Raw genomic sequence first — 22,981 nt, 5'->3', positions numbered from 1 at the left:
TGGAGCTAAGTCTGTTGTTCTGCCCTGTTTCTGTATCCTTGAGACCAGGGGTGAGTAGCCACCTCCCTCCTGCCAGGCAGGGCTCTCCGTGGCTTCATAGGACCAAGTGCTTCATCTGGCCCGCCAGCCATCACGTGGCTTTAACGAGATTCTTAAACTCAGAGGGGCATCGTTCTTGGGGCGAAAAGCTGAGGAAGGGAAGAGAGACAGGATGGAGGGGGTCGCTGGGGCAGGGTCTCTTCTGGGCCTCTGATGGCCTGTGACCCTGAGGGCAGGGGATAAGCACCCCCTTGGGGTCCCATCAGGGCTCCACTGCCTGAGGTCACCCGAGCTGAAGAAGATGCTCGGCCACCATGCAGACTCTGCCTCATCTCGAAACACCTGTAGAGGTTGTACCGGGTGGGAGCTCATGTGCACCTGCTTTCTCATCTCTTGGCGTTCCTCTTGAGAAATTCGCCACCCACTTCCCCTGTCCCAGAGGTCTTCTCAGGAATGCACAGCAGGACAGCAGGACATGAGGGGCAGGGTCGGGTGTGTGTGTGTGTGTGCGTGAGAGAAGTGACAGGAAATTCTCAGGCATGACCTTTTTCGTCAGTGGGTCCCAGGACCAAGGATGGGCCTGACCTCTTACAGTTACTCCGGGGATGACTCAGTGCCAAGAACTGCTCCTCCCAATGCCGCTACTGCCTGCGGCGAGGAAACACTCCTTCAAAGATGGATCACCTCCCGAGGGAGTGGGCACTTGACCATTCTTCGTTACCTCATGCCATCTGAGGGGAAAAAAATCTTTAGCTTATTTTTCCAACTTACTTCCTCTTCTGATGTTTTATAGATACATGTTTATTATTTATTATAGTTATTTACGTATTTACCATATGTTCTTGTATAGTATTTATTATACATAAAATATTAAAAAATATATATTTATATCCTTTGAGTTCCAAACTCACCCATTCTTCATAGGTAGAACTTAAGTGAACTTTAAGATAGTATCTGTACCGTACATTTAAATGAACTTCATTTGACAAAATAACAGGATCACCAGACTGTCTTCCTCCCTGCCCCTCATCTCAGCTATTTTTCCTTGGCCACAAAGTGAAGGGTAGTTCCTTCTAGGCATGGGTAAATGCTTCTTGGTTTTTCACACTCCCAGAGTTGAGTCCATTTCCCATACGTTGAGAGATAAGATTAAGTTTGAATCATTACTATTTCATCACTTTCTGGTAGTTAAAGTGATTGCCTTATTTAAAACATTCTTCAAAAAGAGAGAAAGAGAAGGAGAGAGAGGGGACAGTTTCATAGCTGGAATTAAATCTAGGATCATGCGACTATTTAAAAAATGGGCTCAGTGTCCCACAGAAAAGCAAAAAGCTGAGCAAGATAGAGGAAGGCGTTTAGAGGCTAATTATTTCATTGGACCCCCTGCCCAGACAGTGTGTGTGTGACGTCAAGAGGGGGCTGAAATGATTGGAAATCTAATTCAGGAAATGGCTCGCCAGGGCTCGTCAGTACAGGGTGTACTTGGCTATGCCTCCGATTTATGAAATGAGTCATAAATTTACATTTCAGAGGTAATTAGCACCTCCTTCATGCACCCTGAGCAGCTGGGGGTGCACACCAAGGAAAAAACACAGCTTCCTGGAGGTGTCAGACCTCAGGTTCAGAGCCCCACCAGAGTGGCTGCAGTTAAAGCCCCAGGGTCAAGACCTCGGTCCTTCCCACCAATAGGGTCAAGACCCGCCCTGTCCTCCCCTGCCCACCCCCCGCCTTCTGGCTGAGAAAGAAAGATGCATTCTTCTGGCCAGCCACATGCTCCTGGAATCTGGGGCTTGGGGCTGTGGACCCCACAGGGCCCAGCCAGCTCTCCCTCTTGGTTCTCAGGCATGTCAACCTCCTCCCAGTGGCCCACCCCCACGTTTGGTGCCATCGTTCCAGACCACAAACCTGGCCGTGCCACTCACCTGCAGAAAACCCTTTGCCAGCTCCCTCTCCCAGGGAACAGGGCACACCGCTCAGTGCAGCGGGGAGGTCCGTTGAGTCTCAGACCACAGATGCCCTGCATCCTGCCACCTGCAGCCCTGGGGCCACCGTTAGGGTCCCCCAACATGGTGGGGACTTTGGGGCCCTGTTTTGGATGCTGGCAAAGCCCTTCTCATCCTCCAAGGCCCAGCCCCAATGTCCCTTCTCCGCGAGGCTGCTTGCTTCATACACGGAACTCCCCCCTAGGCTGTGCCTGGGGAAAGGGCTCCCTGACAAAGGATGGTTTTAGTGCCATGGTTACGGAAGGATGGGTGCTCTGCGGTGTGGGTTCTAGTTCTGGCTGCTCTAGTCCTCAGCTGAGGGAAAGCAGTTCTCAGCTTTGTGTTAGGAGGCTTTGCAGCAGAAGACGGAGAGCACTTTCCATGTTGCTGGCCTGGGTCCTTGCGAATGGCGCCATGACTGGGTGGCACTGGGCTCTGTCCAGCCATTTTTATGAGCAGAGGCACAGGGGGGCTACTGCTGTTCAATGGGGATCCATTCTGAGGGCTCAGAACCCCTCATTTTCAGGACGTCTGCCCTGCTAGCGCTTTCTGCACTCATGTGGTGTCGTGAACCTGCTGCCTCTCATTCTGTGCAGAATAGGCACAGCAGACAGTGCGTGGGATCGGCCATGTTTGCAGGAAGTGGAGTCCCCAGGGGGAAGAAGGGGCAGTGCAGGGGTCACCAAGCCCACCCAGAAATGGCCCACAATTCCCCAGTTATTTCTCCTGTATTTAAACAACATTTGTTTGAAATGATTTTCAATCTACGGGAGCGTCGTCAAGGTAGCACCGCAAGCTCTCTGTCCCCTGCGCCTCGCTCCTCCTTGTGTTACCATCTTCCGTAACCGGTACAGTGATCAAAACAAGAGCTTAACGTTGGTCCAGTTATCATTGCCCGGGAGTCAGGCACCCCGGCTCCCAGGCCAAAGCCGGCCGCTGCCTGTTTTTGTGTGTCAAGTTCTGTTGGAACACAGCCGCCCCTATTCATGTCCATGTCGTCTTCACTTCGAAGCCACAATGACAGGTTATGTCACTTCAAAGGAGACCCCGTGGCTTACAAAGCCAGAAATTTTACTATTAAATATTGGCTCTCGATAGAAAAAAAAATCTCCACCTTCGCCTTTTCAGGAAACTACACGCTTTATTCAAGTTCACCCCATTTTCCATCGATGACCTTTTTCTGGTCCAGGATACCGCCTTGCGTGAGTCTCCTCCACCTGTGACAGTTCCGTGCTCCTTCCTTGTCTTTCAGGACCATGACATCTTTGAAGAGAGGGTATCTGGTGGGATGCCCCTCATTTGGGTGTTGTCCCGTCTAAGCAGAGGTCCCTTTGAAGAGAGTACCCCCGGGCATGATGTGTCCATCAGTCTGTTTGCTTGCTGGTGGTGTTGACCTGGATGGCTTGGTTAAGGGGGTGTCTGCCCGTTTTCTCCGCCCCAAAGCGACCGCCTTTCCCTTTCTATACCTGGTGCCTTAGAAGCAGCCCCCACTCTAGGGGAGGGGCACTGAACACCGTCTACTGGAGGGACAGTTATCTCAGATTTTGTGGACATGTGTTAACATTGCAGCAGCAATCGATCAATATTTTAAGGGCGGTACTTTGAGGGTGTTCAGATATCCCGTTTCTCCTTAAAGTGTCACCCACGGATTAAGCATCCTGCTGACAGCAGTCAGAACCCTGGAGTTCTGGTGGCGATTTTCATATATGAGCCTCATTCTGTCTGTGTTTATTATGTGGTTATTATTTTCTGTAAAGAAGAGCCCCCCCCCCCCATTTATTGATTTAATTCCATCATTTATCTGTATCAGCATGGCATTTGGATGTTTCTCTTCTTCTTCAGGATATAATCTGATACTCTCGTTATTTACTTTGTCACTCCCCTTGTCCCGTTTTGGCCATGGGGAGCTCCCTCTCTTCCAGGTTGGTTCCCGTGTGCTTCTGACGCGTCTCTCTGCCTCTGTTTCTCTTTTGAGCACTTCTTCCATTTCCTCTTGAGGCACACGTTGGCAGCCCGTTCCGTGTTCTGAAAACGTGCTCCCCTTCAGAATCCCAGCTCAGAAGGAAGCAGGCAGGTCTTCGGGTCACTGGGAGCCCCGCCCTGCTGCCGCCTGCCTCACGCAGGGTCAGTGGGGCGGGGTGGGGGTCGGGGGCAGCTGCGGTGGGCTCCCGGAGCCAGGTGGAAGGGGGGCGATGGGGCTGCAGAACTCCTTTTCTTTAGACCCTGGGGGTGCTCCTCGAAATGAAGCACAGCGAACGGAACACGGGGCGGACAGACTCCGACCCTGCCGGCATTTCCCTCTCCCGAGGCAGCGGTTCAGGGCCTTTCTCATCTCGTGGCCCGTAAATTAATCCCTAAACTGTGGCAGCACACCAAAAACACATTTTTTGCCGATTTGACAAAAAACAAAAAGGCATGATTTTGATTCGTTCACACCGGATGGCTATTGTGTAGTCTGTTGTCATTTTGACAATCCAAGGGAGCAGAGGTCAGTGCCCCTGGCCACACAGTCAGGTACTCCATGTCTTAAAAATTCTTGTGCTACACCAGTTGAAAAAAAATCACTGTTCTAAGGTCACAAAAAAGAGAAATTACTTAGTAGCTGTGACTTCTTTCTTCCCCCCTAATGCTGCGATTTCCGAATGCTTTTTTCAAAATGTTTGTTTTCTTTCCTTTCCCTCCTGACTCTCAGAGCTTAGTCTCCTGCATGGCAGGACGCAGGCTGTCCGAGGAGCCCTGCGTGGTCCGCTTAGATCAGGGCGGGGGACAGGGGGTTGGGGGGACAGACGTGGCACTTTCTGAAGGAGGCTCGCCGCCCACACCGCTCATGTGGCCTGTGTCCGTGGGAGTCAGAGCATGAGAACTTACAAAAAGCAGACTCACAAGCAAACACAACTTACGTCTGTATCTATAAACCGGGGGTCGTAAAATTTATCCTATGTCTATATGGAGTGGTTGGAAGGATCCCATGAGATAATGGCGAAAGGTATTTATTAAACTGTAAAACACTCAGCGTATAATCCAGTAAATGACTTGGCATAATTTATGGCCGATCTAACACCCATTTCTCAAAGCTCTAGGGCATACGGGATGAGCACTTTAGGTAGCACGTGATAGGGCATCATTTCATTCACGCTTCATTCTACCAATGATACCTTCCCTAGCACGTGCGAGGGGTTGTTCAGGTCCTGGGGAAACAGCCCCTGCCTGCTTGGGTTTTTTATTCTCGTCTGTCTGGGGCTTCAGGTAATAACCAAATAAACAGGTACGCACACACGTCACCCATGCATGCTGTCACTAACATGCATGTACATTTATGAGCCTAGACTACGAGCTAGAGAAGGTCAAGGTGACTCCGTGCCGTTGGCAGTCAGCTGACATCGTTGCCGGGTTTGCCTGTACCCCAGGTAGTCCCTGCCACACAGCCCTGGTTTATATATATATTCATTGTAGCTTCTATATTCATCATCGTGGATGCCAGCGGGTGATCCATAAACATTAGATATTTAAACAAAAATGTTAAGTTGTATGAAGACTAAATTTAGATTATGGAGTTCAGTGTTGAGAGTGGGTAAATGGTCCCATTGCTTGATTTAAATATGAAAATAAGAAAAGACAAGGAAAGCTCTAAGGAAATGAGTACATCTTGGTTCTCAACAGGATGCAAATGCCTCTTGCCTCCCACGCAGAGGGGTGTTTGGGAATGTGTGGGTGTTTTTCCGTCGTCAGGATCAGGGAGGGAGCGCTCTGGCCACTAGTGGGCACAGCCAAGGATACTTTCAAATGGTGGTCTAGTTCCACACAATTAAAGGAGATGATCCGCCCAAAATTCCAACAGTGCCTCCTGACATACCTACAGAGGGATGTCAAGTTGCTAGAACAGTTAGAGACCAGAGTCTCGTTCTTTCTGGATGTACCCAACTATGTTAAACATTTATGTTTTATCCCATCTCTGTGTGTCCAGGTAAATCTGTTACACATTGATAGCAAGTATCAAACCTAATTAAAGATCCTAATCAGATGATAAAATTGCTCAATGATCCAACTATAATTAACTTTCTAAAATTAAAAAAAAAATTAGTTCAGCATCATTGTTTCATTTTGTTTAATTTCCCTCTTTCCTGCACTTGAACCTTAAGATTAAAAGTCTGAGAATTCATTGGCCAAAAAAAAGTGAACAGCATTCAAAACCTCATTTAATTGGTTAATAATGAAACGCAATTCTAATCGCACTTGGAGATATTCGTACTCGATAAACATGCTGTGAACACGAGGGATTAGGTGAGGAAGACGAACAACTTTCAGATTTTTCACCATTGAGAAGTACCTCGGCCTGGCGGGCTCATGACTGGTGACTTAATCCTCCCTCTAACACCAGCGCCATCCTGCCTTCCCTGTTGGCCTCTCTTTCTTTTTATGAAAATGTTTTAAATTTAATTTTAATTTTTTTAATTTAATTTCTAAAACTTTATATTTTTTTAAAAAATTATTTTTTAATCACAGCTGACCTACAGCATTGTATTAGTTTCAGGCGTACAACAGTGATTGGACATTTATGTCACTTATGAAGTGATCTCCCTGGGAATGCTAGGACCCACCTGACATCACACGTGGTTGTTACAATATTATTGACAGTATTTCCTGTGCTGTACTGTACGTCTCTGTGACTGTTCAGTAACTGCCAATCGGTGCTTCCCAGTCCCTTCTGCCTTTGCACCCACTCCCCGGACCCCCTTTCCCTCTGACAGCCGTCAGTCTGTTCTCTGTATTCTCAGTCTGTTTCTGTTTCTTTTGTTCATTCATTTCGTCTCGTAGATCCCGCATCTAGGTGAAATAGTGTGTGTCTTTCTCTGGCCTTTCTTGTTAGAACTTGCTGTGGACTCAAAAAGCACATGACTTGAAACTTGCACTCTTTCTGTATGGTGATTTTAATAGACTCTTAGAAAAAGAAGTAAATAGACCATAATGCTGCTGAAGATGATGGTACTTTTAGTTTTCCTCCTTACATTCTGAAAGCTGGGCAGTTTCCATTTGGTTCCCGCCTAGAGTTTTGCTTACGAAGCAGTCTGACAAATGGAATTACGACGTGGAAACAGGGAAGAGAAGAGACCCCCACTACCCAGTGAGGGTGGGCTCCCTGTCCCTGCAGCCACCCCCCCCCCCTGCTTCCCAGTGCGTACGTGTCCCTTATGCATTTGGTAAGGTAAATGGAACTAGGACAGGAAAAGAAGCCCACCTAATTCTTACAGGTCAGTGACTTTTTTGTTATTTATTATTTCCATTATGTGGATGGAAATGATTTTGAAAGAACAGTTCTACAACTTTGGTCGATCAGACAAACTACAAGCCGGGATGTAGACTCCTTGGTGGTCCTTTCTCTCTACCAGTTTTTTGTTCCACTCACCTGTATATGTGCGCTCACCTTCAGAACCTCTTAAGTGAACTGAATAACACAGCAGGAACGGCGATAATGACGGAGCACATATAGAGAGTACGTCTTATGTGCCAGACCTTGTATTGTGTGGAATAGGTCAGAGCAGGTAAGACAGATGTGCAGTGATTATCCCATTTCACAGGTGAGCACACACAGCTGCAGAGAAGCGAAGTCACCGAGTAGGGCTGCGTGTGTCCTCTGATCGTGCGGTCAGCCCTGGAGACACAGGAAGGAATCCACACACCCCTGCCCCTTTGGGAGCACACAGGGCAATGGTCGCAGACAGACAAATAAACCACGAGGGCTCAGTGACGCTTACACAAGTTATAAATATCTGCATGCAATGCAAATGGTTAAAAAAGCCCAATTACTGGGGAAACCGTTGTAACGAAATGACAAGTGTTAATACCCGTGATATATAAAGGTTATATTGGATCCAAATGAGATTGTGAAGTATATGGGAAGGACTGTGAGAGGTTATAATTCCTACTCCAACATCACATCATAAGAAGACACTAAGCCTGTTCTCTTACTTCCATACCAAGTATTAGCAAGACTTGCTTACAAGCTGCCTGGTTTTTAAAGTAATTAATTAATTAATTTTTAAAAGTATATTTTATTGATTATGTTGTTACAATAGTCCCAATTTCTTTTCCCTTAGCTCCCCTCTTCCCAGTACTCCGCTTCCCTCCAGCATATCCATGGGTTGTGCATATAAGTTCTTTGGTTTCACCCTTTCCTGTATTATTCTTAACGTCCCCCTGTCTATTTTGTACCAACCAATTATGCTTCTTAATCCCTGCACCATTTCCCCATTTCTCCCCCTTCCCCTCCCAGCTGATAACCCTGCAAATGATCCCCACACCTATGATTCTGTTCCTGTTCTGGTTGTTTGCTTGGTTTGTTTTTGTGTTTACTTTTTAGATTCAGTTGTTGATAGGTGTGAGTTTGTTGTCATTTTAATGTTCATAGTGTTGATCTTTTTCTTAAATAAGTCCCTTTAACATTTCATATAATAATAACTTGGTGATGATGAACTTCTTTAGCTTTGCCTTGTCTGGGAAGCACTTTATCTGCCCTTCCATTCTAAATGATAGCTTTGCTGGATAGAGTAGTCTTGGTTGTAGGGCCTTGATTTTCATCACATTGAATACTTCTTGCCAGTCCCTTCTTGCCTGCGAAGTTTCTTTTGAGAAATCAGCTGACAGTCTTATAGGCATCTCTTTGTCAGTAATTCTTTATTTTCTCTTTCTACTTTTAAGATTCTCTCTTTATCTTTAACCTTTGGCATTTTAATTATGATGTGTCTTGATGTGATCTTCTTTGGGTCTCTCTTGTTTGGGATTCTCTGTGCTTCCTGGACCTGTATGTCTATTTCCTTCACCAAATTTGGGAAGTTTTCCTTCATTATTTTCTCACATAAGCTTTCAATTTCTTGCTCTTCTTCTCCTTCTGGCACCCCTATGATTTGGATGTAGGCAAGTTTAAAGTTGTCCCAGAGGTTCCTAAGCCTCTCCTCGTGTTTTTCAATACTTGTTTCCTCCTCCTGTACTGGTTGACTGCTTATTTCTTCCCTATATTCCAAATCATTGATTTGAACCCAGTTTCCTTCTCTTAGCCATTGGTTTTGTGTGGATTTTCCTTCATTTGATTTAGCATAGCCTTCGCTTCTTCCCTTATGCATCTGCCATACTGAGGCATATCTGTCAAGCCTGTGAGCATCTTTATCACCATGTTTGGAACTGTGCATCTGTTTGGTTGGCTCTCTCCTCATCTGTTAGGTTGGCTATCTCCTCGTCACTTAGTTTTCCCACTGGAACCTTGATCCGTTCCCCCTTTTGGGCCATACTTCTCTGTCTCCTTATCTTGACAGGCTCCTGTGTTTGTTTGCTTCTGTGTCTTAGGTAGAGCTGTCACTCCTGTTACATTGTAAGGGGTGGAGCCTTAGGTATTTGTCAGTACAGAGTGACCCGTTTCCCCACGTTGTGGCGCTGTATGTAGGGGAGGGGTCTGAGAGGGAACAATGCTGCCTGCTCAGCACTCACCCCTTTTCTAGGCATTTCTCCCACTTCTGTATGGGGCTGGCACCCCTCTAGCTGTTGCCCTGGCCGTCGTTCCCAGAGTGGGTGAATCTGTGGATGTTCTAAGACCATGAGGACCCTTTAAACAAGCGGACTCTGCTGAGAGACTGGCAGTTTCTCCCTCCGCCCCAACCCCTACTGGTCTGCACACTCAGAAGCAATGAGGCTTGATTTTCCCTGGCACTGGAACCTTGAGCTTCGAGGTCTGGTCTGGTGCTGAGAGCGTTCCCCAGGTGTCCCTCTCAACTTTTTTAAATGTTTGATTGCGCTTTCTGCCGGCCTGCCGCTGCCGCCACTGCTGCCACCACCACACCGCATCCTCTCCGCCCCTCCTGCTTGTCTGGATGAGTATTTCTTCTTTATATCTTTGTTTGTTGGACTTCATGCAGCTTAGTTTTCTGGAACTTCTGGTTGTCTCTAGTTTTGAGGTAGTTGTGTTCCTTCTTAGTTGTGGAGGGATACATAGCATGTCTGTCTAGGCTTCCATCTTGGCAGGAAGTCTGAACACGAAGTGCTTTTTTAAAGTGAAATGGTGAAGGTTCTTGACTTAGTGAAGAAAGAGGAAAATCATATTGTGAGTTTGCTAATATCTACAGGAAGAACAAATCTTCTGTCTATGACATTGTGAAGACGGAAAAAGAAATCCGTGTTGGTTTTGCTGTTGCACCTCAAATGAGAAGTTCTGTTTTTCAACTCATCAGTTTATTTGCAAATAAAAATGGAAAATTATTTTGTCATAAAATGTGAATATTACAAATTAATTTTGCCTACAGAAAATGTTTTGTAATATTACCTAAAAGAAAAGAAAGAGAATAGCCCAAAGCAATAAATAAAATGATCCCAGGGAAAAACATAATGCAGCTAATTATATCCATAGGTCCTCATTCATTTTTCTAAGAAAGCAGGACCTTCTGAAGCATTGGCATCCAGCTGCTGTAGATGATGCTTATGAGCATTTGGGGCTGAATTTCTATGAAACTCCCATCCAGAGAGATGAGGATTCTTAAGATTATGGCATACAAGCCCTGGCTGGTGCGGCTCAATGGATTGAGCACCAGCCTGCGAACCAAAGTGTCACTGGTTCGATTCCCACTCGGCACATGCCTGGATTGCAGGCCAGGTCCTCAGTTGGGGGTGTGTGAGAGGCAACCACACATTGATGTTTCTCTCTCTCTCTTTCTCTCTCTCTCTTCCACTCTCTCTAAAAATAAAATTTTAAAAAAGGAATGAAATATTAAAAGAATAAAAAGAAGATTATGGCATACAAATGGCAGGTGACTAAGAACCCTGGGTCTTATAAGAGGTGTTTAAATTGTACTGCAGTGTGCAGTGCAGAGTAATGAGTCAATAAATGTTTGACACATGAATTAATGAGTTGGGACTCATAGCTGTTGTATTAAAAACAAGAACATCTGGAATCTGAAGAAGAGACTGAACTTCAGCCCAAGTCGTCTGGATTCTCTGACCAAAACCGGTTTTCTTAGAAATATGGCTACACGGGACACTTGATTACGTGACCCTCAAGGGCGTCTTCAGTGCCATCCAGGGGCCTCAGGCTGGTTGAGGGTGTGGAAGCTGGTCTTCCCGTCTCATCTTCACGGTGAGTGCACGCTGGGGTTGATGGTAACCTGAAGACCCTCCAAGTCTCCCTTTGGGTAGCAGTTGCCAAAGGGGGATTTTCGAGTGTTCCATTCTTGCCTCTGCCGTCACATGTGTTTAAGCATCATTGACTGTGCCCACCGGGACCGTCAGACCCTCCAAATCATTCCATGATTCTCATCAAGGGAAAGACTATTTAGGAACTGAGGCCAGTGCTTTGGGCATTTTGAAAAATCTTTGCTTCTCTCAAGTTTAATTTGTGCCTTTAGGATACAACTGAGTTCACAATATTCAGTCCCTGCTAACCCCAAACCCCCATCCCGTCCCCATGGGCATTCTTCCCATTGCACAGTTTCAGGCCAGCGGGAGAGAAGAAGAAGGCAGGCAGGCTTGCCAGCTAAGTGGGGAGATAAGCTCTGCTGATTGATGGCTGGCCGGTCACAGGACGAGGAAGGTGCCGATCGCCATTACCACACACCTGGTTTCCCTGGCTCCCCACCAGGAACCTTTCCCCTGAAGGGCTATTGAGTCACCTGTGCACTCAGAGAGTTTCCCCTTCCCTCCTTTTCTGTCCCAGCTCTGGGTCGTTGGTTGATGGCCCGTGAAATGTTTTAAGAAGGCAGGAAGCTCTAAGGAGAAAGACAAAGGCTAGAGTAACTCTGGGAGTGGGAAACAGGCCGTGCACAGAGTCCCTGTACACGGGTGACATACTTGTACACACACTGTATATGTGCTTGTACGTTTTATTGATTAGGTCGATATCCACGTCAAATGCCAGAAAAGTAGACTTCGTTTTTTTGATAGGTGGACTTTACTTAGAATTAACCAATTGATTGTGTGACTTGACTATGTATTGTTTTTATGCTGCTTGGGCCCTACCTGAGGAGAGCACTTTCACAATTACAGGACCATCTCTGCGTGTCTGTTGAGGCTACGTCTTAGTTTCCTGTTTCAGATCCTGACACATGTCCTCCTGACCTGTCTCTCTCCTTCCCCTCCCACCCCACAGACGCACCTGCCCCGTAGCACCTAACTTGTTTGGATGATGCATTTTATTGGCTCTTTGAAAATGTGTGTTTCTGATTTCACACTTTGGTGTCTGACCGCGTTTTGGGAACTGTGTAGCGCTCAGAAGATGCAGGGCCAGGCAGGAGGAGAGGGATTTGCCTGGGGCAACAGCGCACACTTCGGAGCTGGCGTGTTTGCTGGGAAGCACTTGCCGCACTAGAATGTGACACTGATGTGCCTCTCGCTTTTGGTCCCTGTGGTGTGAGGTTTCTGTTTTCATTGGTGGCTGTTTCTCTGAACTCCAAGGTGGGACGTCATCCAGGTAAAGAAGAAGCCCCATAACTCAGCGACCTGACTCCCAAGATTGGATCCGGAGTCTCAGCTGCACATCCAGGTGTTTCTTTCTTGAACTAGTCGAATAGGAGGGTCTTCCAGCATTGTCATGCAGGCCATTGCCAAGTGCACCTGCCTCTTCTGGTCGATTGGAAGCTATCTTCATTGTTCAGGTCCCAAACAAGTCACCACAAGAGTAGATAACAAAATCACAAACTCAAGATCCCTCTTTGTAGGACCCGAGTGTCTCCAGGGGCCAGAACACATTGGGAAGTTGGATTTTATTTGGGGTCAGAAGGGTGGCGTGGTGGAATTACATTCCTGTAGAAGAGCCCTGCTTTTTGGTTTACACATGACCTCACACGACCTCATAGTTTGTTGTAATTTGTCCCACTCTGGAAGACACCATAGTCTCAACCCCATGGCATCAATTATCTGTGAAGTTGGTTAATACACATCATGGCCCGGGTTGATAAGACTTGGTTCTCCATAGACGCTGCAGCTGTTTGGGTTGTTGACGCTATTTTATCAGTCGGACTCGACCGTCCATAGACAGAATTTCTCAAATTTGACTTCCTGCAAATTGCTGACTTTTATGTTTGCTTCCAAAATACAGCCCCTCCCATTGGCCAGTAGGTCTTCCAGGAGGAGTGTGAGCCCCTGAGAGACCACCGTAGGTACACAGTGTGGGAAGTGAAACCACTCCTGCTCACGTAACACAAACGAATCCATTTTTAAGTTAATCTATATCATATTCAGGTGTGCGCCTTAGCTAACTAGGAACGATATGATCCGAAACCAGATGGGACCCTACCATCCTGGTGGGAAGGGTGAGCCAGTGGAGACCAGGAAGGAGGAGGAACAGAAAGACAGAAACGACAAGACCACATTTTGTGCTGCACGAAAGGCAAACCCTGGCGAGGTCCCAGAAACCAGGCCCAGGTGAGGCGCCCAGTCTGAGCGTCCCCAGCTGGCCCGCCGCTATCCTGGGCCTTCCACCTCTCACCGAGGACGGCCCTCCTCTGAGGCTTTTCCTCTCAGGTTTGCCATCTGAAAGTGCTCATCCCCATGTTGACTTGCCCAGTTGGTTTTGCTCTTGCTCCTCAAGGCCAATGTACACCGAGGTCTTCCTCCCTCCCTCCCTTCCTCTCCTGTCTAAGCAGCTGACAAACTTAGCACCACAACACGCACCTACGTGCTAGGAGTTCACGCAGCAAACACTCACCGTGCATGCGCCGTGGGTAGTAGCTTCTCCAGGCGTCGGCAAAGCCTCACTGAGCTAACTCTCCCCGCCCTTGCGGAGCCTGCACCCCCGTCCTGACGCATCTCCTTTACTCCCGGTGTCTTTTGTTCCCCTATTGAAATAATGGCAGCCTGTCTAGGATAACAGACCCTGAGAACAATCTAGCATGACAGCCCCACCTCCAGTGCCCACCGTCGCTGCTTTGCACAGGGCAAGCGCCCGACCACTTGCTTTTTGAATCAAATGCCTTTGAGACTTGTCTTAAAATGATGCCCCTTCGTGCAATCCCTAGCGAGGATAAAAATGGGGAGGCTCTTCCAAGTGCAGGTCTAAGAGGCAAGTTTTAAAATTAAAACAACCTGGTCCTTAAAAAAATAAATAAAAAAGAGCGGTCCCCGCCATTCATTGGAGAGTGCCACCTGCCGAGGCGGAGATGCAGCGAACGCGCCAAGGCGGGCGCGCCGGGAGCCGGGCAGGGAGTCTCCGCCTTGGCTCTCCAGCTCGGCCCCAGGGCCGGTTTCCCACGCTGGGCAGCAGGTGGGCTGTCCGCAGCCTCCCCTCCTTCTCCGCTGGTCTGGGGTCCCTCACAGACCCCCTCCTGTGTTGCTGTAGACACGGCCCGTGCTTTCAGGAAGGCTCCGCTGGAAGCAGAGGCTTGGGGGTCGTGTGTAGCAAAGTGGGGGTGGGCAGGCTGCTTCTCGGGAAGATTTGGGCCAGTGTTGCAGTCTGGGGGCCGGCCCTCAGCAGCTGGCATGTAGAAAAATTCCTGTCCCCCTGATCCTTGGTCGTTTATGCAAGCTCCGAAGGTAACACATCCCTAAGTGGTGTCTTGGGAGAGCCGAGATTGGCCTTTTTATTTTATTTTTTTAGATGAGAACTCTGAGCTGTCGACTTAAGGGGCTGACCAGCGAGCTTCCTTTTTTTGTGACGCTTAGCTACTAAAAATATGTTCTTTATGAAACCTCTTATCACCATAAGGCTGCCGGTGACATCAGAGAAGACAGGCCGCCTTAGCCACCTCATCACGGCAGTGGTCCTTGAACTCTTGGTCTCAGGACCCTTTACACCCTGAGAAATTAGTGAGGGTGCTAAGGAGCCTTTGCTTAGATGGAGCCTATCAATTGCTATTCACTGAATTAGAAATAAAAACTGAGATGTTATGGAAACATTTATGAATTCATTTAAAGCATAAGCATAACAAACCGATTATGGGTCCGTTTAAATAACACATGTTATGAAAAATGACTATGTTTTCCAAAAAGAAAGTGGGCAGAGTCCCAGTCTTTCACACTTCTGCTAATCTGGCTCGGCAGGACCCAGCCGGATCCGCAGACCATTGTCGGGTGGGCCCTCAGGTGTCACGTGGCCTCTGGGAAACGTCACTGCACACCTGAGAGAGGATGTGAGTGGAAAAGGCAGATACGAGGGCGGCGAGTAGCAGATCCCCCGGAAGGGCTGTGTGAGCCCTGGGGGTTCCCGGAACACACGTGGAGCACTGCTGACCTATAGTGGGTGCTTGGGCTGGTGGCCGGCACTGTGCTGGGCACTGGGGGCCGGCAGTGAACCCCAGGGACGTGTCCTCAGCCCCCCTGGAGCTTACAGACCGTGGCGGGTTGAAAGGTGCCTTCCCCCCACATGCTCACGTTGGAGTCCTAGCCCCCAAACCTCAGGAGGGGACCTTGGGAGATCGGGTTTTTACAGAAGTAGGTGAGATGAGGTCATTAGGACGGACCCTGGATCCAACGATACATAAAAGGGAAAAGAGGACCCAGACGCCCACGGAGGGAGATGGTGTGAAGACAGTGGGGAGACAGCCGCCTGCACCTGGGGACAGCGGCTGGAGCCCGGCCTCCCTCACAGCCCGCGAAGGGGCCAGCCCTGCCCACACCGTGACCTTGGACCTCCGGCCCCCAGGGCTGTGAGACAGCACCGCCCCGTGGGTCGGGTGCCCCGTCCGTGGTGCTTTGCTTTGCTTCGAAGCCCTGGGAGACAGACGAGTGCACAGACCACGGACTGGCAGTTGAAACTGGATTCAAAGCCACTATGAGGCCTGTGTTCGTGACCTGAGGAAAATCCAGTAGAAAAGGGGAGCTGCCCTTTCTTAACGGGGAGGCCTATTCTACCAGGCAGGGCCCTGAGAATCGGGGTTCTCCATCGGCACGCAGAGCGGTAAAGAGTTCTTCTCAACAAACACCGGCTCGTAGGAATAGAGACCAAACAGAGGGGTGCTGGGGGGATGGGGTGGGGGACAGGTGAAAAGTGCAGGGGAGCAGAGTGCGTAACACGTAGTGAGAGCTTTGCATGGTGCCAGACGGGTGCCAGGCTGTGGGGCGGTCACGTCCTCGGGTGTCTCGGTATCCCGTCCCTGCACGTACTGTGTGCCCGCTGTGCTCCCACTGGAAACAAAGCCAGCGCCTCCTTCCGGAAGCACAGTTATCATTTCGTTTAAGGAGGAAATGGCTGGTTGCTGGCCTCACAGCTCAGGCCGTGAGTCTGCAACCCCATGCGGAGGGCAGAAAGAAAGAGATGCCCGCGGCTGCCCTGCGTCCCCAGGCTGCTTACATCAGGCAGGCCTCACGTCCGCAGTGACTTGAGGGCAGGGGGACCCTCGGTGCTGTGGCTCCTCTGGAGGTCAGCGTCCCTGAGGCCGCCCGCCCTGCGTGCTGGGGGAAGCCTCCATGAGGTGTTTCCTCTCTGTTCCAAACCTTTCAAGGTCACGGCCGTTCACAGCCTCTTTGAATGCAAAGCCCACATTCCTGCAGTGTCTGTGCATGATGAATGGCTGGAAGTTTCCATTGCACGGGGCCTGGGGGGGCGGGTGACGGTGCTGACCTGCCGGTGGGTGTGGCTCTTGGGGTGGGCCTGGCACGTGGCATATGCGCATTCTGATCCCTTTGAGTTTCGTAGGCAATGTAGTCTAAGTGGATTCTCCTTTGCAGATCCCTTACGAGGTGGAGAATATTAATACGTTTCAGGGAAGACGGCAATTCCTGGGCTTTTCGCCACAATACCTAGCAAGGTTCCCATTTCACTCCCAGGACGACCCCGGCCCTGCCAGTGGCGGCCCAGCTCTGCCCACCGCTGCCCACCCCAGGCTTACCTGGACGCCCTCCTCGTCCTCACCACGCACGTGCTCTCCCTCCTTTCCAGTGGCCACACTTCCTCCCCGGCGGTCCCTGAAGCCAGGGTCCCACGCTCAGACCCGTGTCCACTTCCGGCCTTGTTCGGGCTGCTGCTGTTCCCAGAGGGCTCACGCCCCAGGAACCCACTGGGCCCCTTCCCTTCAAGCCTGTCCGGGCCTTGCCATCACCGGGAGGCCTCCCTGACCACTCCGCAGTGGGAGCATCCTTGTGCCCCTCTCCTCCCGCCCCTCCTCATTCAGCCCGGCCCTCTTTCTTGTCAGCGCTCGCCACCTTCTGACCCGCTCCTCAGACCTTGTTACCTGTGACTCCTGGATTCTGACTTGGGTGGGTTCTGGGATTCTGCACATCCGACAAAGGCCCCGTTGCTGCCCGTGATGCAGGCCCAAGCGTTAGACTTTGAGAAGCAAAGTTCTAATTCACTCTAGAAATTATGTATTTATTTTGGATTTTAAAACTCCCCCGTTGCCTGCACCGGAGCGGATAACGAAGGGGAAAGCTGGGAGTGTAGGCCTGATGGTGTTACAAAGAGCTCCCTGCTCATCTTGGCAGGGCCGCGTCGGACCACACGGCAAGCCAGGCTTGGGGCGTGGACCTCTCTAGTCCCGTTTCCCACCAGCGGCCACCCCCACCGGCCAGCAGCGAGGCAAACCCACACACACTTTTGCTTGAAAGCCAAGTACAGAGGTTAGACGCCGAGCGAAAATAAAACGATCGTTAGCGATGCATGTGGGTGGGAACGTGTGGGTCAGTGCCTTGGGACTATAGGAAGGCTGCACTAGCATTCAGTGCACTAAGAAAAGCCCACCCTCCACTGTCGGGGCCCCCGGGAACCTGCCTGACCCCCCCCTGGCCAGGACGTCACGGGAGCTCCCGCCTGTTTGTTTTTAGATGAGGAGGAGCTTCCAGCCGAAGAATGGATGGGGGCAGCTGTGGCTTCCTGACCTCCAGGTGCACAGCGCTCTACACCTGTGGTAATGGCTGAGTTCATGTGAAGTGTACCTGTGCTTCCTGTAGCGGTCAGTGCCAGCCCCCTAGGCCGGACGGCGGGGAAGACCAGTCATCTTCTGTTCTAAATGAGCTGCCCTTTGAAGTAGACATAGCCTCATGGGACACCCTTGTAAAGGCTATTATTTAAATTAGATGCGGGGGTGACTCAGAAAGCCCCGCCCCTCTGAAAGGACGTAGCTCTGCACAGGCCACAAGGCCTGCTGGGCAGGCGTCCACCCCTTCCCTCCCCAGTGAGTGTCTTTGTGCGGCACGGGGCTGGTCAGTGGTGCACACAGCCTGTAGCCCTGGAAACTGCCCTTTTCTCACGACAAAGATGGGTAGACGTAGGTGCCCCTGGCCCTGCTTCCTCCGTGGGATTCGGCATAACAAATACAGAGGTCCCGAATAAGTGGGCAACCCAAAACTCCAGGGGCAGACCCCTGTGGAGGCATCGTGAGCACCCTCAGGCCACTGATCTACATGCTGGGTTGGTTGTGGTGTGAAGGGACCTACAGATGCTCAGGGGGACGTGCCGCTGGGTGGCTTCTACGTACGTGTTGTCTGAAATGGCTGGACACATTCACAATGAATAATTCAAGTCAGCGCTCCCTCCGTCATAGAAACAGCCTCGGCTGGTCAGCACCCAGCTCATTGCTGCAGGAGGGTGTTCTTTTGAGGGGGGGGGTTCCCGGAGCCCCGCGCTCCATCATAGGAGAGGAGTGAGCTCAGCGCAGAGCACGAACAGAGGGGCTGCTACCCCGGCTCCTCGGGCCCCTTCCTGCGCTGCAACCGGGGCGGATTTATGTGCCAGCAAGTCTGCAGCACACAGACATCATCACTCACAGAGCTGAGGCCAGAGCTTGGCAGGAACACGACCCTCACAGTGGGCGAGCGCTTGGCTCCTTCCACGGTGGGAGTTGGTGTCCAAGAAAAAGAAAGTGTCCATGTTCCTGTCTGCTTTATACAGGGTGTGGCCTGTGCCAACAAATATTTGGGGACGGCAGGGATGGAAAGGACAAGAAGGGGTCCCTGGAGCACCTTGAGAACAGTAGGAGTTCCAGACTGGGCTCCTGGCCTGGCCTGAGACCCCAGTTTCTGTAAGACCTTCGGTTGCTCAGGACACTGTTTTATTATGACTCCAGGATTCATGTGCAGAACAGCCCCAGGATTCCTGCGCAGATGAGTCCCAACCACACTTGAAGACATGGAATGGGCTCTCGGGGACCTGACTGCCTTCTCATCACTAGCAGGGAAGAAGATACCCAGAAGACAATGGGAAGTTAACCTTTCTGGCCACTCCACAGGTGATAGCTCTCCCCCTTAGCCACACACCTGCTCCAAGACAGAGGAGGTTGAGTTGGCAGGGTGGCCATGGCAGGAAGGGATTGTCACTAGCTAAGTAAATTATATTTCATTTTGGTGCAAGAACTGACCTTAGGAAGTGCCTGCCGGTACACCAGACCCTCACTTCATAAGTGGGAGGTCAAGGCCTCAGCGCATGCGTGGCACTGAGTGCTGAGCTCAGCGAACAGTTGGATCTGGAACCAGCTGTGTTCCGGCAGCTCCTTCGACGGTCCCATGTGCCCATCCTGACGCTTGCATATCAAACCAGGTGTGACACGCCTGTTTGGTTTGGTGGGAATTGCATCCGATTTTTTTTTTTTTTAATGAGGGCTATGATAATGCTCCCCTCTTACGGGAAATTCTGGATTGAAAGTGGAAGGCGTGACATGCACACCTGAGGAAACCGAGTGGAACCGGCCGCCGGGTGTGGGTGAGGCCAGAACATCTGCCCCTGCTCCCCAGGGGTCTCCACGGGGCCAGAATTGCCTCATGAATAAAATTCTTGGAATTTTATTGCGAACAATGGACCCATGTGTCAGAGATTCACAGAGGAGACACTTTCCAGATGTGCAGCGCCCTGTGTTGTCAGCAGATGGACGTGTGATTTGCCAAGGCCACGCAGAGAGCTGCCTGTTTTCCACGGAGCTCCTTCTGAAGATGAGAGGGATAATACGCCACCCCCTTCCCTGGTCTTCACAGAGGGCTGTTTCGTGAAAGAGAGAATGCCAATGGCTTTGTCTTCAGGGGATCCTCTGTGCCCCTTAAAACCAAAGTCACCTGTACCCCAACCTGGGCAAGTAAGCTTCAAAAATCAGGAAGGTAGAGCGGTCCCCTGGGCTTCTTAGCAAGGCTGCCATAGAAAGCCTTACCTGTGCAAGTTTATTAAAATGCCCCTTAGGTTTTAGGGGAGATTTAAAATAAAAAGCATCATGGATCCCACATCCTGGACAAGACCTTTGGGGGGCAGTTTGAGGAGCAGCAGTTGTGTGCCCTGCGCTATGCTAGGGATAGAAATGGGGGCTATAGTATAAGAACTTCTTCCTTCCTCCCTCCCTTCCCTCCTTCCCTCCCCCCTTCTCATCCCACTCATTCACTCGTTAGGAGAACCAGGGAAAGCAGCAGCCGGCGAGGCTACTTTTTTGAGCTGGCGACCCAGATTGCTTCCCCTAGAAATCTCGTATGTAATTGTCCTCAAACAAACGCATACAGAATGACAACCAAAATCCCCTGATAGAACTGGACCAGGGGCCGGAAAGGCTGTATCCCTTGAGGCCAGAGTGTCACATGTGCTCGTAACAGCGAAGGATGCCAGCTCACCCTTCTCTCCGTGTCGGATAAAGGCGTGTGGTTTTTAAATTGAGTGCTTACAAAGAGTAATTGACTCATTGCACATGAGAGACTATGTACTTTTTCCTGGCACCTGGCTTGTTAGAATAATAGGACTTGAAGTGGAGGGTGCAAGCCACCGCCTGGAACCCCGTGGAGAATTGGGGGCGGCCACATCAGCTTTCTACTGTGTGACCCTAATTAAAACACGAGCGTAGGGTTCATGAAAGCCTTTCGCATACACTGGCTCACGTGGTCCATTTAACAACCCTGACTGGGGTCCTCTGGGCAGCTGTAATCAGCACCACCTTTATCATTGAAGAAATGGAGACTCAGATGAGAACAAGGCAGCACTACTTACCTGTCCGTCCCCTTCTCCCAGGGATGTCGTTCTAAGGTAGGCCTGGAGGTGACAGAAGGTCCCCAGGGGATCCAAAGAGCAAGGGCAGAATCGAGCTTCACACTCAGGTTTTCTGGTGCCAAATCCAGGGCCACCGTGTTCAACCAGGTTGTCACCTGCATTTGGGTGCATCTCTACATTTGTCCTAAATGTGGTTATAAAAAGGGAAATGGAAATAGTCTTTGCATAGAAATGACTTACAGTCATACCTCAGTAGCCTTTGGCTTCAGAACTCATCAGACCCTGTACTCGTCACATTTTGATGAGGAAACAATGTTTCAGCCCTCGCTGCCCTTGCTAGAACTTGTGTGGGTCACAGCACCGCCCTGCAGGAGAACATGCTTCGTTATCCAGGACTCGTCGGTTTTGGTGCTTGTCACAAGTTCTGGAGCGAATTAACAATAGCACCGAGGCACCGCTGTGTTTAAAACTAGATATAAATAAGAGGAAGGCTTTTGACGAATCGCCTCTGAGTGTTATGCGGTGACTGTGATAAGAAAAGCAAGAGTAAGAGTTGACTGTCAGCCCCACATCAGCCCAGGAGGGCCGGGGGCACCTAAAGGCGCAGCGGCTGCCCCCGTGGCCCTCACTCAGCTTCAGACGTACAGACGGCGTTTCTGCACGTGTTTACGTGTTTGCTGTTCATCACTAAAGAGGGAAAGAAGTCCGTGGGCAAGAAGAAAGTGTGTTCCTTTGCAGGAGAACAGGGAAGCTCTTTACATCATGCACACAATGTTCCTTGTGCTGTTTTTAAACCCCTGATATAGTTAATGCACACAACTTGAGGACTTGGGAGATAAGTCCTCACCCATGAAACCGTCACCACAATCAGTGCCACAAACACGTCCTCTTATTAAAGTTTCGCTTCCTCTCTCTTTATTTACTCTGATTTTGTGATAAGAGCACTTAGCATACGATCGCACCTCCGAGTGAACTTGTGGGTGCACAATACGGTGTTGTCCACTGTAGCACTGTGTCGAGCTGTTGGTCGCAGGACAGTGTCCTCTTCTGTGTCTGAAACCCCGGACCCGCGAATGCCAGACTCAGGAGTCCCCTCTCATTCTCCTTTCAATTATTCCAAAGAGCATCTTTCACAGTACGGAGAAAGTAAACGAGGGTCGTTTGAACGTCAGGTTTGCTGGCCTTCTGATTCCTAACGGCTCACTTAAGCCTCGTTTGCGTTGGGTGGGACAGAAGCCTTTTTTGTTGTTGTTCCTGTATGTTCCCCTAGCTGCGTAGAGTCCCGAGTTCCAGCCTCCGTAGATCTCAGGTACAGCCGGCGGGCAGGCGCTCCGTGATACTGTGACCGCGGCCATGTTGCCCACGGCAGGGAGCTTCTGATCCCGGTCGCTGGCTGCATCTCACGAGTGTGTAGTCCCCTTGCCTTAGTTCATGGTTAATGTGGGTATCGACGCCCATGCCATGGTAATAATATAGCTGGGTGCTAGAAACACATGCGCAAAGGATCCTGCCCTGAAAAGGTTTCTGTTTGAATAAAGGCAGGAGTAGGAGAAATCTGTGAGAAAGAGGATGCGGGGTGGGGGGTGGGGGGTGTCCATGCCTGCCCAGAGCCAAGGAGAGAGCCAGGGCATCCAGGGCAGGGAAACTGTGCTCAGGCCACCAGGGGACTCGTCTCCTCCTCATCCTCTTCTGCAGGGACGTGCCGAGGGGAAGGAATGCACCTTCCAGGACAAGTAAGCGCAAAAAGGGAAGAATTCAGGCTCTCTCTATCATTTATGGGCAACATCTGCCCTGGGGGCCGTGCTAAAAGGCAAGACTATGGGAAAGTCCTCTAAGGTGCTGGATTAATAAAGATAATAAGGATGCATAGACAGATAGGTATGTATGTGTATATGTATATGCGTGTATATCTGGGGGGACATGTATGTGTATGTGCATGCACGCGCGTGTTTGCACATGCATGCGTGTACATGTATGTGCGTGTGCCTGCACATATCTTCGCCCCAGTCCTGGGTCTGATTCTCCCAGCGCCGAGCTGCTATTGGCGAGCTGTAAACTCGTTTGATGCTGAAGTGATTCCACATTGGAGAAATACGCACTT

At 50.1% G+C, this 22,981-nt stretch overlaps 1 protein-coding gene across 3 annotated transcripts in view; it reads left to right on the top strand.

Annotated features, from left to right (window-relative positions):
• ERG (ETS transcription factor ERG) overlaps positions 1-22,981 on the top strand; it is a 99,352-nt gene that overhangs the window by 18,994 nt on the left and 57,377 nt on the right. The gene's annotated exons all lie outside the window — the stretch shown is intronic.

The sequence above is a fragment of the Furipterus horrens genome, unplaced genomic scaffold (genome assembly GCF_987537825.1).
Source record: "Furipterus horrens unplaced genomic scaffold, mFurHor1.1.pri manual_scaffold_1, whole genome shotgun sequence".
Taxonomy (NCBI): Eukaryota; Metazoa; Chordata; class Mammalia; order Chiroptera; family Furipteridae; genus Furipterus; species Furipterus horrens.
This window is presented reverse-complemented; position numbering and strand designations above follow the sequence as displayed.